This window comes from Callithrix jacchus, chromosome 1 (assembly GCF_049354715.1).
Source record: "Callithrix jacchus isolate 240 chromosome 1, calJac240_pri, whole genome shotgun sequence".
NCBI lineage: Eukaryota > Metazoa > Chordata > Mammalia > Primates > Cebidae > Callithrix > Callithrix jacchus.
Genome location: NC_133502.1, coordinates 164,463,822 through 164,476,861, shown reverse-complemented (window position 1 = coordinate 164,476,861; position 13,040 = coordinate 164,463,822).

Below are 13,040 nucleotides of genomic sequence, written 5' to 3'. Positions count from 1 at the left end.
ATATTTCTGGACAACTGGGAATTGGTCAATTCTCAGACCAGCAGTGGGAGCACAAGATTTTTAGTTCTCATTTTCTACTCCCTCCAACACATATCAGTTCTCTGTCCTTGAGTAAGTCCCTTCATTTCTCTCCCCTTCCACTTCCTTACCTTTAAAATGGGAATGTCTCCTTGGCAAATTTTTTTTTTTGAGGACAAGATATGCTCTGGAGTATAACATTTTGTAAACAATAGAAATGATCTATAAATACCATTTGTTCTATTGTTGATGTCAGGGATGAAGTGTTCATCAGATTCTTAAAGACAAACTGGAATTGAGGAGGCCAAGTTATTTCTCTCCTCTAGTAGGCAGGAAAACAAAGGGACAATGAAGTTCATGTCTTCCAGCTCCATGAGCTCCTTGATCTGTGTCCCCAAGTGCATTGAAATCATTTGGCAAGGCTTTTCACTCATCCATTCATTGAACATATATTTACTATTTGTTTCCATCTGTGAAAACTCTTTATGCATATTTGTGTGTGTGTGTGTATGTATGTATGTATGTATGTATCTGCTTGTGTTTAATTGAGTGCATGAAATTTAACTCTTGGTTCAGGACCCACCCTAACCCTTGATCCAAGACTGACATTCGTATATATGTATATATATAAGACCTTCAACTATACACTCACACACACACACACACACACACGTGTGTGTGTGTATATATATGTTGTACCATGTGTTGCCATCCTTTTTTTACTGTAACACTTGATCTTTTTTTTTTAATTTTTTATTGCATTTTAGGTTTTGGGGTACATGTGCAGAACATGCAAGACAGTTGCATAGGTACACACATGGCAGTGTGTTTTGCTTCCTTTCTCCCCTTCACCCACATTTGGCATTTCTCCCCAGGCTATCCCTCCCCAGCTCCCCCTCCCGCTGGCCCTCCCCTTTCCCCCCCAATAGTCCCCAGTGTTTAGTACTCCCCTCCCTGTGTCCATGTGTTCTCATTTTTCATCACCCGCCTATGAGTGAGAATATGCGGTGTTTCATTTTCTGTTCTTGTGTCAGTTTGCTGAGAATGATGTTCTCCAGATTCATCCATGTCCCTACAAACGACACAAACTCATCATTTCTGATTGCTGCATAATATTCCATGGTGTATATGTGCTGCATTTTCCCAATCCAGTCTATCATCAATGGGCATTTGGGTGGTTGACAGTGTGGCGATTCCTCAAGGCCTTAGAAATAGAAATTCCATTTGATCCAGCAATCCCATTACTGGGTATATATCCAAAGTACTATAAATCGTTCTACTATAAGGACACATGCACACGAATGTTCATTGCAGCACTGTTTACAATAGCAAAGACCTGGAATCAACTCAACACTTGATCTTTTATGGATGTGTTCTCTCTTTTAATCATTTTTAGTAGAAGAGTAATCATTTGAATGTCAGGTGACTCAAGATCTAACTCTGCTTTGTGTAGGATCTTTAGATCTCATTCTCTTCTCATGTAAAATGAAAAAACTGGAATCAAATATTCCTAGGATCATTTCCAGATTTAAACCATAATAGAGCCCCTAATTATTGGAGTAAGGCAACAATTCCCATCTAGTCATCCCATATTCAGTTAGTTTCCTTCCATCCAGCCCTACTCCCCAGGGACTCCCTTAAGTTTCTGGGTATTTTTGTCCTGAAAGGTACTTTGACTCTATGTCTTCACTCTTTTAATATATTCCTTCAGGATTCATTTTGTTTGGTAATTACTAAAAGCATTTTTCCTTGAAGGACATAAGATTCTACTGGAAGTTAGAAGAGTAACATCAAAGTAGAGTCCTAAAGATTGAGACTGATTTGAATGAGTGAGGTTGGTTCAAAATATGTTTCAGAGTCACCCTGACCTGGGTTCCTATGACTCTCAGCAAGTTGTTTAATTTCTCTGAGTCTCTGTGACCTTACCATGGGGTTGTCATGAGGGTTAGATTAGAGTGTTGCATGACATAGTAGGTGCTCAATAAATAAGTACCCCCCCTTTTTTCCCCACAGTTCTAAATTTTAATGGTCATTTGAGCTTTTTTTCCTCAGCTTTTCTCTGGAGCCAGAGCCCTATGTACTTCTTATGACAAGCCAGATGGATCATTCTCATCTTAGAATTCCTAAAGCAAGCATCATCTGTCTCACAGAATCTGGAGCTCACTGAGATAGGATCTCTCATTGTTCTTAGTGTAGTGTCCTGCTTATGTCTTTCCTCCAAGATTAGAACCCTTCAAGGGTGAGAATCTTTAAAGGCACGAATCTTCAAGGGCCAGTTCTTTCTTTCACCTGCTGAGAATCTTCAACTAACTGCACCCCTCCCTGAGCAGCCCAAAGGGCTCCCTCCTCTGGGCTCTTGTAGAACTTCCTCGGAATTCCTATCAGCACATCCTCAAAGCAAACTCTCAGGCATAATTACATATTGGCATACTTCTTTTTTTCATTTGGGTCAGAGACTGTTGCGTTCATATTTGTTCTTTCCCAACTGCCTAGCTCAGTGCTATGCATAAAGATGTTTGTCCACAATTCCTGTTGAATTTAAGGATATATATTTATATATGTTGTATCGCTTCCTTTTACAACATGTGTTGCCAATCATGGTGTTATGAGTCTATTCGTTTCTTGATAAATAGTCACCTTAATTTCTTTGTTTTATTTGTCTCAGTTTACCCAGATGATGCATCTGTGAACACCCTGACAGATATAGTTCATCAGCTGCTCAAGTGAAGGTCCCTAAAAAGAATGTAGACTTTGGAGTATAATAAATTGGGTTCAAATCCTATCTTTGCTGAATAACAATTCTAATAACAGCTTACGTTTATTGAGTATGCACTGTGTTCCAAGCAATATGTAAGTGCTTTTTATTGGAACAATCCCATCTAATCTTTATAACAGACTTACAGAGTAGATCTAATAATCATCCCATTTTACAGGAGGAAAAAAAAAAAAAAAAACAAGACTGAACCAAAGAGACTAAATAAATAGTGAAGAGCCCAGCCAATCCAAATCGAGCACTCTGTGTACTAGCTCTAGGGGCTAGGAAAAATCACTTAACCTTTTGAATCTCGTTTTTCATTTTTATGGATTTCCTGGGGTTATCTAGAAGATTAGGTAAGGCGTGGATATCATATTGCACAGTGATGAGTACATATGTCAGTGGGTGTTGGGTAAACATTAGCTTCTTTGCTTCCCCCTAACAGTAGTTCGGGTGTATTATTTTAACACATATACTAGAGTTGACAGTTGCAATAATCACACCAGCAGTCATAATGACCCCTCATATTAAGCACCCACTATGGGTTAGACCCTGTACTAAGTTTTTAACTTCCCAAGACTAGGAGGTAAGTTTGAGCCCAGTTTATCTGAATTGCCCAGCAATTTTCTATCAGTACTTCTGTCTTCTTAAATCATAGGAAAAATAAATTTACACACAGCCCAGAGTACTTTTGAGCATCTCCAAGATCCGTCGGAAACAAAAATGAATATGGTGATTTACTCATTGCTTCTCTGAGTTTAGAGCCACACAGAAAGAGAGCTGGTGATCAGATTGCCTGCCTGAGCTAGAGGTAGGGGGTTGGGAGTCGGGGACCTCTGAAGCTAGAAGGGAAGATGGTGAGCTCAGGGTGTTTTCCTCTGTATGTTTTGGAAATTTTTGTGTCCAGCAGTGGTTGGCTTAGAATCAACTGGAGTTCTCTCTCCTGGTCTTCCTGCAGGTTTAAGACTAGGAAGCTAAAATAGAAACATCTAGATTACAACCCTGTTCCTTTCACTCATGCCAAGGTGCCCCATTTTGTTCATCTCAGGCGCCCAAGGCATTCCTTATGCATAGAATTTTAATTAAAAATAAAAACCACTAATTTGCACTGCATGCTTTTAAAAAATTTTTTAGAAGGCATATTATTTTATAAATTTCATTTTTTATTCCTTTAGTAATAATGATAATTAGCTATGATTTAGTATGACAGACACTATTCTGATTGGTTACATATATTTAATTTTACATTCATTTAATCCTCAAATTATAATCTGTAATGTTTCTTATTTTACTCAATTTTTCAGATTAAAAAAACGAAGCTGAAAATAATGAGATTTAAAAAATTTGATGAGATCCCATGACACGTTTGAACCAAGGCTATCTCACTCCAAAGTTCACATTCTTAACAGTTTGGCTGGCCTGCCTCTAATCCACCTTTAATCTTGCTATTGTTTTAAATTGGAATCAGGAAAACATCTCTGTAATCTCCTGGAAGAGGAAGTTTTGTGAGAAATCAGAAACGGGCAATGGTAGGAGTTCTCTTCATGCGTCACCAGGCCCAATGCAGTGTTTTGTTGAGTGGAAAATGAAACGTTTGATAACCCCTTTTGCTTAAGTCCAGGACAAATGTATCTTGTGGTTTATTTGAGAGAAGGCCTTGAGTCATATAAAGGACAATACTTTCAGATCTGTTTTTTTTTTTTCCCATAAATTGCAGAATCTGTCTAATTGGCCACTTTTTATATCAACTGAGATTGAAGGAGTGAAATTAATTTTTCTTCAGTGAAGTCCGTCTCATGGGAAACAAATTCAGCAATGCTTTATGAATGAGCTCAATCTATAGCAACTGAGAATAGCATGGCTTGCTGAGCCTCTTCTGTGTGCCATGCATGGACCTAACCTACATCCTCACAGCAACTCAGATAGGTAGGTTTTTCTCTGTTTGTTTGAAAAGATAGGAAACTCAGGTTCAGAGAGAGGCAGGAATTGACCCGGAATCACCTAGCTAGAAAATATATGTTCAAAGCAGAACTCTAACCTATATGCTTTTTCTTCAATCGAGTGCAAATATCACCATCTTCATAACATTGTTCTTGACTAAACATTAAAATAAATTATTCCTACAGGATGATTTAGTTTTTATCCCTCTCTCTTATTGTTAGATTTATGTTTCTATATTCCTTTCTGTGCCATATTTTAAGCTTCTGGAAAATAAGATTTTAGTCTTTTGCCTTTTGGACTCCCTCATGGGGTTTATACTTTGTGTGTGTGTGTGTGTGTGTGTGTGTGTGTGTGTGTGTGTGTGTGTGTTTAGATGGAGTGTTGCTCTTGTTGCCCAGCCTGGATGGAGTACAGTGGTGCAATCTCACCACAACCTCCGCCTCCTGGGTTCAAGCGATTCTCCTGCCTCAGCCTCCTGAGTAACCAGGACTACAGGCATGAGTCACCAGGCCCAAATAATTTTTGTACTTTTAGTAGAAATGGGGTTTCCCCAAGTTGGCCAGGCTGGTCTCGAACTCCTGACCTCAGGTGATCTGCCCACCTCAGCCTCTCAAACTGCTGGGATTACAGGTGTGAGCCACTGCACCCGGCCTACCCTCTGTGTTTTATACTGAATAGGAGTTCAGTGAACAATTGGTCAACTCTGTGAAACTTCCATAACCCTTAGCTATGTCTGCCTTCCAGAATTTTGCCATGCTTCTTCCACACTTTAGCTTGAGTCCTACAAATTCTTAAAACACATTTAAAGAAAGTCCTGACTCTTTCAGGAAATCTTCCTTATGCCCTCCACCAGCTGGAATTAATTCTCCCTCTTCTGAAACTCTCACACCTAATCTCCAAGCCATTCAGTCAGCACTATCACGCACAGCCTTATGTTGCTACTTAGCTTGTCCACGTGAACGTACCCTTGGCTAGATAGTAGACATATAAGGATGATGTTAGCCATTAGTATGTGACACACCAGCTCATTGCAGTTTGTATGTGTATGTTTGATTTTTAACAGAAAGTGCTTAACAACTTGTTAAATCTAACACTCTCACTTTACAAATAAAGATCCACAGAGGGGAAAGGACTCTCCCAAAGTCACACATTCAAACTCTTCCAAAATGAGAATTTCCTAACCAATATGCTTTCTATCAAAATGCTGCTTCTGTTACTGCAGATGATGATAATTCATTTATTTATCAATTGTCAATTATGTGCTCAACACTATGTTAATGCCTGGCTAGCTGACTAACATGATTTTTCATTCTTTTTTCTTTTTTTGAGATGGCTTCTTACTCTGTAGCCCAGACTGGAGTGCAGTCGCACGATCTTGGCTCACTGCAACCTCCGCCTTCCAGCTCCCAGTTCAAGCAATTCTCCTACCTCAAGCTCCCAAGTAGCTGTGATTACAGGCACGAGCCACCATGCCCAGCTAATTTTTATGTTTTTTAGTAGAGATGGGGTTTCATTATGTTGGCCAGTCTGGTCTTGAACTCCTGACCTCGTGATCTGACTGCATTGGCCTCCCAGAGGGCTGGGATTACTGATGTGAGCCACCACGCCCAGCAGATTTTTCATTCTTAAAATTATTAGCATTGTTATGAAGAGTAGACATTTTTCGGTGTTTTTATGGGGTGAGGGTTTATACATTACATTATTTAGTCTTTATAAGACCCCTAGTAGGCAGGCAATATGATTATCTTCATTTCATAGAGGAGAAAAACATCTTTAGACTACTGCATACAGTTGCAGGAACCAAAAACCAAGTATGGCTCCAATGTCCATATTCTTAACCTTTAAAATAAACTACAGCAATGAGAAATTTGCAAGATCCTTTAAGATAACTGGAGATTTACTGTGCAGTGCCTCGAGTCAGTCCTTAACTTCACTGATAAAGGGAACCAGCAGTGTCCAGCCCTCCAAAGTTAGGTCCATGGGCAACACTACTGCGATGAACATTGAGAGAAAACATCGCATAATCATGGGAGCATACAGACCCTGGACTGACTTGGACCATGCGTAAAAGCACTAATTTAAAAAATTTGTTTTCCTTTCCATATTTTATAACTTTTATGTTCAAAGATACATGTGCAGGTTTGTTATATAAGTAAATTGTGTGTTGCAGGGTTTGGTGTATACATTATTTTGTCACCCAGGTAATAAACCATAGTACTCAATATTTTTCAATCTTCACCCTCCTACCATCCACCCTCAAGTAGGCCCTGTTGTCTGTGGTTCCTTTCTTTGTGTTCATATGTACTCAGTGTTTAGCTACCACTTGTAAGTGAGAACATGCAGTATCTGGTTTTCTGTTCTTATATTAGTTTGCTTATAATAATGGCTTCCAGGCCAGGCACGGTGGCTCATGCCTGTAATCCCAGCACTTTGGGAGGCTGAGGCGGATGTATCAGGAGGTCAAGAGATCGAGACCATCCTGGTCAACATGGTGAAACCCTGTCTCTACTAAAAATACAAAAAATTAGCTGGGCATGGTGGTGCGTGTCTGTAATCCCAGCTACTCAGGAGGCTGAGGCAGGAGAATTGCCTGAACTCAGGAGGCAGAGGTTGCAGTGAGCTGAGATCGCGCCATTGCACTCCAGCCTGGGTAACAAGAGTGAAACTCCGTCTCAAATACAAAAAAAGGCCTCCAGCCCCATCTGTGCTGCTACAAAAGACATGACCTCATTTTATTTATGGTTGCATGGTATTCTATGGTGTATATAAACCACATTTAAAAAAAATTCAGTCTACCATTGATGAGAATTTAGATGGATGCCATTTCTTTGCTATTGTGAGTAGTGAAAGCATTAATTTAAAAAAGTTAATAAATAATAATAACTTTAGACAGTGGCTCTAGTTTATGGAGAGTATGTTGTGCTCCTCAGAAGAAAGGGAAGCTTAAATTTACATTATACTGTCATGTTAAGAAATGACGAGTTCACACTTGTGTCTGCTTTTGCAGTGTTAAGTAAGGGCCACGGGAGAGACTAGACTGATGGAGGAACTCTAGTGGGAGCTGAGAGTCCAGGCTCTGGTCTCACTTCTGCCACTAAATTCCTGTGTTGCTTTGGACAGATCTTTTATTTTTCTCTTTGAGAACCTGTCAGAACTTTGGAAATGGAAAATGACCTGGTTCCTGGTCTTATGGGCAACAATAAGCCCTAGTATAGCTGGTCTCTGGGATCACTGTTCTTTCTGTTCTATAGAATCAAAGTCCTTTCTGATTGGTTGGTGTCTATGATCTGCACAGTATTAAACGACTCTGAACATTACCTGATGTTTATACACATTTTTCTATACATTATTAAATGATTGTGAACGTTACCTCATGTTTATACACAATTTCACATCTTATTTTACGGACTTGGTAATTTCCTTCCTGATTCCAATAAGAATCCTGTTAAGAGCCCTGGATGCTGTGCCCCCTAGGAGTCCTTCCCACTCAATTCTTCCCTGATTCTCATCAGCACTCTAGAATCATTCCATATTCTGAACACAGTTCAGGATGGTAAGCTAGGTCTTGAAGTTCAATAGGCTCTAAGTATAGAACTGGTTTTCTGGACAACGGCCTCACTCAGACTATCAGGCTTCAACCTGCCAAATGATCTCGACACCTATCTCAGACTACCTGGTCACTGTCATGCATAAGTTCTCAAAGACAATATTAACTTATTTTTATGTCCTGCATATTCATCCTTCAGCGGGGAGAGAGCGAACACTATCAGCCCGGATAGACAAGTGGAGAAACCGCTGGGTGGTTACTACCAGCCAAGCTACTCAACATCTTCATGAGAAGTCAGTTCACAAACTCTTATGGGTAGAGAATCAGGATTGGAAACAAATAAAATGTTCCTATTCCAGGAACAAAAGTTCCTCCCTGCCACACACTGGCCAGGTTTGATTTCTGGCTATATGACCATGTGCAAGGGACTTAACCTGTGAGTCAGTAAACTCACTGATAAAATGAGAGCAGTAATAAGATCTGCTGTTTAGGCTTTCTGTGAGTCTTGAATGAGTCAGTATTCACTAAGTATTTAGGACTTGTCTGGGGCAGAGTAATCACTCAAGTAATATCAGTGATTTTCATTTTAATAGTCTTTCTATTGAGCTTTCCCCTCTCCTTAGTGGCATCCTCAGACAAAAATGAATGTAGCTTTCTTCCACTAACTGAATAAATGTTTATCGATCACTCACTGGGCACCTGGCAATAGGCTAAGTGTCAGGGATTCAAGTATGACCCATGCCTTCATTAACTCACCTGTCCAATAATAATACTAATAAACATATATTAAGAATCACTAAATGCTGGGTGCTGCATTAATCTAGTCAATCCTCACAACAAAGTCCTAGTCTGTGCACTCACTTTGCAGAGAGGAGAATTGACCAGGGAGGAAAATTGACCAGAGAGGAAAAATGACTTAACCACATTGTTAAAACATGATAGAGCTACAATTCAAGCTCAGGCAGGTTGAGTCCTGAACCTACCACTTAACCACTCTGCCATATATTTCATTAGAAAAGCAAAATATTAAGTAACAACCACACATCAAACTGAGTATGATAAAAACACGGATTGGTATGGTACACACTGGAAGAAGAGATTGGGAGAGCCCAGGGTAAACATACAAGAATGAGTCCAGGGGACTTTTGTTTTGTCTGAATTTTTGTCTTTTATATTCACAATGAAAGTATATTTATGCGTGGATTTTAGTTATTTGAAAAGAGAAAAATAATTAAAGATGAGTTAACAACACAGACTCTTTATATACCCAGTCTGCTGTAGAGTTTGTAAAAAGGCTTTCCACTTGAAAATTAGGACCTCCCTGCAAGGGGATGAACAGCAGGAATCTTTATTAGCTCCACTTCAGAGATTAGAATCCTGAAGCCCAAGGAGGGGAAGGAGTGTCAAGTGACTGACCTACGGTAAAACGGAAAAGAGTTGGTAAGCCTAGGATTTTTCATGTGTGCATGAATTCGTGAATTGACTCTATCTTGGCTGGTTAATTCAAGTTCCCATTGCTGCTGGAAAGTAAAATTGATGATGATGATGATGGTGATGATGATGTGATAATTAAAATTTCCATGGTGCTTGCTAAGACTATGCACACTGTTAAGCTTTAAAGCATCAGATCTTTTATTCACCCATTTGAAATGAGCACAATTCTTAGCCATGCATTCCTGATGATGGAGGGCCTGGGACTTACCAGCAGAAGCTGACTGACTCCCTGGAAGTTATGGTAGGGTTTCAGCCAAAGCCATTTGACTAGAGATTTTGCTTTTACTACTTTGTACTAACACCTCTCTTGCCAATTATCAGAAAGGAGAAAATAAACCCACACTACCTCAACCTCATGGCTAACTCCCAAGAGAACCTTCCTAGAGCACCCGAGAAGCTGTCCTACCCTCATCTCCCTGCCAACCACTCTACCCATCTGCACCTCAGTTTCACCATCTAAGAAATGAAAATGGCAGTGCCTCCTTCACCTCACATAACTCAGTTATAAAAATGATATGATCCAATATACAAAAGAGTCTCTCCACACAGGGAGGTCCTTCACTTTGCCTCTTATGTATATGTCCTCTCTGGCCAAGCAGTATGTAAAGACATGGAGAAGAAGCCTTGTGATTTAAACTTGGGAGTACAAGAAGTGCGGATTTAAATTCTGGCTCGGTCACTTACATGATACATGTCCCTTGGCAAATTTCTTAAGCTCTCACTTGGTCTCCATTTCCTCATCTCTAAATAGGCTTAAAATTATCCACTTCTCAACACCATTGTGAGACAAAAATGGGATAGTGCATTAAAGCATCTGGCACAGTGCCTGGTACAGAGTACATGGAACTTAGAGATGGAGCTGTCTGCGACAGGTGTCTGCATCTCCCACCACACCCAGCCCATTTCTGACGCTCAGAACCCACTGAATGATAGAGAGTTACACAACTTTTACAGGAGCCATTCCAACCACAAATGCTTGTTCAAAGAAATTTTATTCTATCCAAATGGATTCATTCATTTTTGGCCTATATTTCATGAGGGAAAAAGAGAGATGACATGCCATATTTTCATTAGACCTTTTTAAAATTTTCTTTTACTTTCCTTCTCCTTTCCCTTCCCCTTCCCTTCCCCCTTCCCCTGCTCCTTCCTCCTTCCTTCCCCTCTCCCCCACCTTACCCTCCCTCCTCTCCCCTCTCTTCTCCTCCCTTCCTTCTTTCTTTCCTCCCTCCCTCCCTCCCTCCCTCCCTCCCTCCCTCCCTCCCTCCCTCCCTCCCTCCCTCCTTCCTTCCTTCCTTCCTTCCTTCCTTCCTTCCTTCCTTCCTTCCGTAACATACTATTATAGAAACAGTACATAGGTTCAGAAATAAGGAGAATTGGGTTCTGAAGTACATCTAGTAAATGGGGCACTTGAAACATTGATCTAACAATTTCTTCTCCTGCCTACCTGTCTCATGAAAATGACAATAATTAATCCCACTTTTACCAAGCACTCACTTTATGCTAGACACCATCCTATAAACTTTATAACCATTGTGCTTTGAAGTCACAATGATAACTCTATTCTGAGTAACTTCCTCTCTTTACTCACTGAGAAATACCATGTATGGATTTAAAAGTGTTCTGAATGTACTATAACACTATATAGAAATTACTGTTATTAATTATCATTACTAACAATCTCAATACAGATCAAGGTTATAATGGCAACTGGTCCTCTCAAATACAATTAATTCACTTGATTGGATATCTTACTGTCACTGTAGTTGTGTAATGGATATTTTCTGTGGCCTGCTTGATGTGGCTATCATTATTTTTAGAAGTGTTACCAATATTTTAATGAACATCAGATTTCACTGAGGTTGATTGTAGGGCCTTCCTTATAAGTGTCACAGAACTCAGAGCTATGTGTTCCTGATGAACACAATGGAAATTTTGATGTTCTGGTGAATGTTCTCTGATGATTTCCTTACAATATTCTACTATAGTATCATTGTTAAGAGAGATATAGCTGATATATTTCCAAAACCTATGGAAATATAGGTGCCAAGAGAGGCAGAACGAGAAAGAAATTTGTCTTGTCCAATATATCCCATCCCAATCTTAGAGATGGGAAAATGCAGGAACAGAGTGGGATGTCGATTCACCCTGGGTTTTGCTGGGACAAAATCCAGGTCTCCTGAGTCCTATTATATAAGTGCCCAGACTACTCCTTCACAATTTCTGTGGATAGCATGAGTTCAGCTAAATCTTTTTGATGATGTATGCTGGTGAAACATATTTTAGGCCTAGAAATTTCATTAGGAATTGAATAAGCCTAATAATAACACTAATAACATAATTAGGGAATGCCATGACTCCTACCAGTCATGCTCTCCTATTCTGGGTGATTTCAATCCAAGGAATTGTACATCTTTACAATGCAGAAGAAAGGTTGCTACAAAGATTAACATGCCATGTTTAAAGTGCTTGTTATTATTGGTTTTCAATGTCCTTGAGTAGTAACTCTCCTGCCCTTCACATTTCCTAAAAAATTGTCACATTACCCCAAAAGTTAAGCACTCATACTCCAACTCCCTTCCCAGCCAGGCAAATTCTTCATGCAGTTATATACTTTTTGTTGTTTTTATGCTGGATTAATAAGCTCCAAACAACACCTTTATTGCCTGAGGGAAAGAAATGTGACAGCTCCAGATGGTGGCCCATCAAAGGCTGAATGTGCTCCTGAATCTTCCTCCTTCATGGCAATAGGGTCCCTGATGGAAAGGACTGCCACTGGCCAGCAGCTTCCACAGAGGAGAATGCAAGTGCTGGATACTGCCCCTGCCCACCCACTGAGCCTCTGTGGGGAGAGTCGAGATTTTAAGGATGAACAGCTCATCTTTACTCTGTGCCATTGTCTCACAGAAACATAAATGGGACGATCTCTTGCTTGAATACATGTTTTGTTCATGATATAACATTGGAAAGTTATGCTTCGATGTCCCCAGATGGCACAAGAAAATGAAAAATCTCACCTCACTTGATTATTCTTCAGATCTCCATGATGACACTAATTATATAGTCTAATTAGCAGGCTTCTGTATGGAGATTATGAGCTAGCTGAAGAAAGAGAATAAACCTTGAAATTTGCTGGATTTCTTCTTTGACTCATTGCTCAGTGCTTGGGACCTCTTATAATAATAAAAAAAAACCCCAAGAACAAATGTATGAATTTGCTGATTATTTTTTTTTCCACCAAGTGGTCCTGTGGGCAGTTTAAATTCTTAATTTAACGAATACTGTATG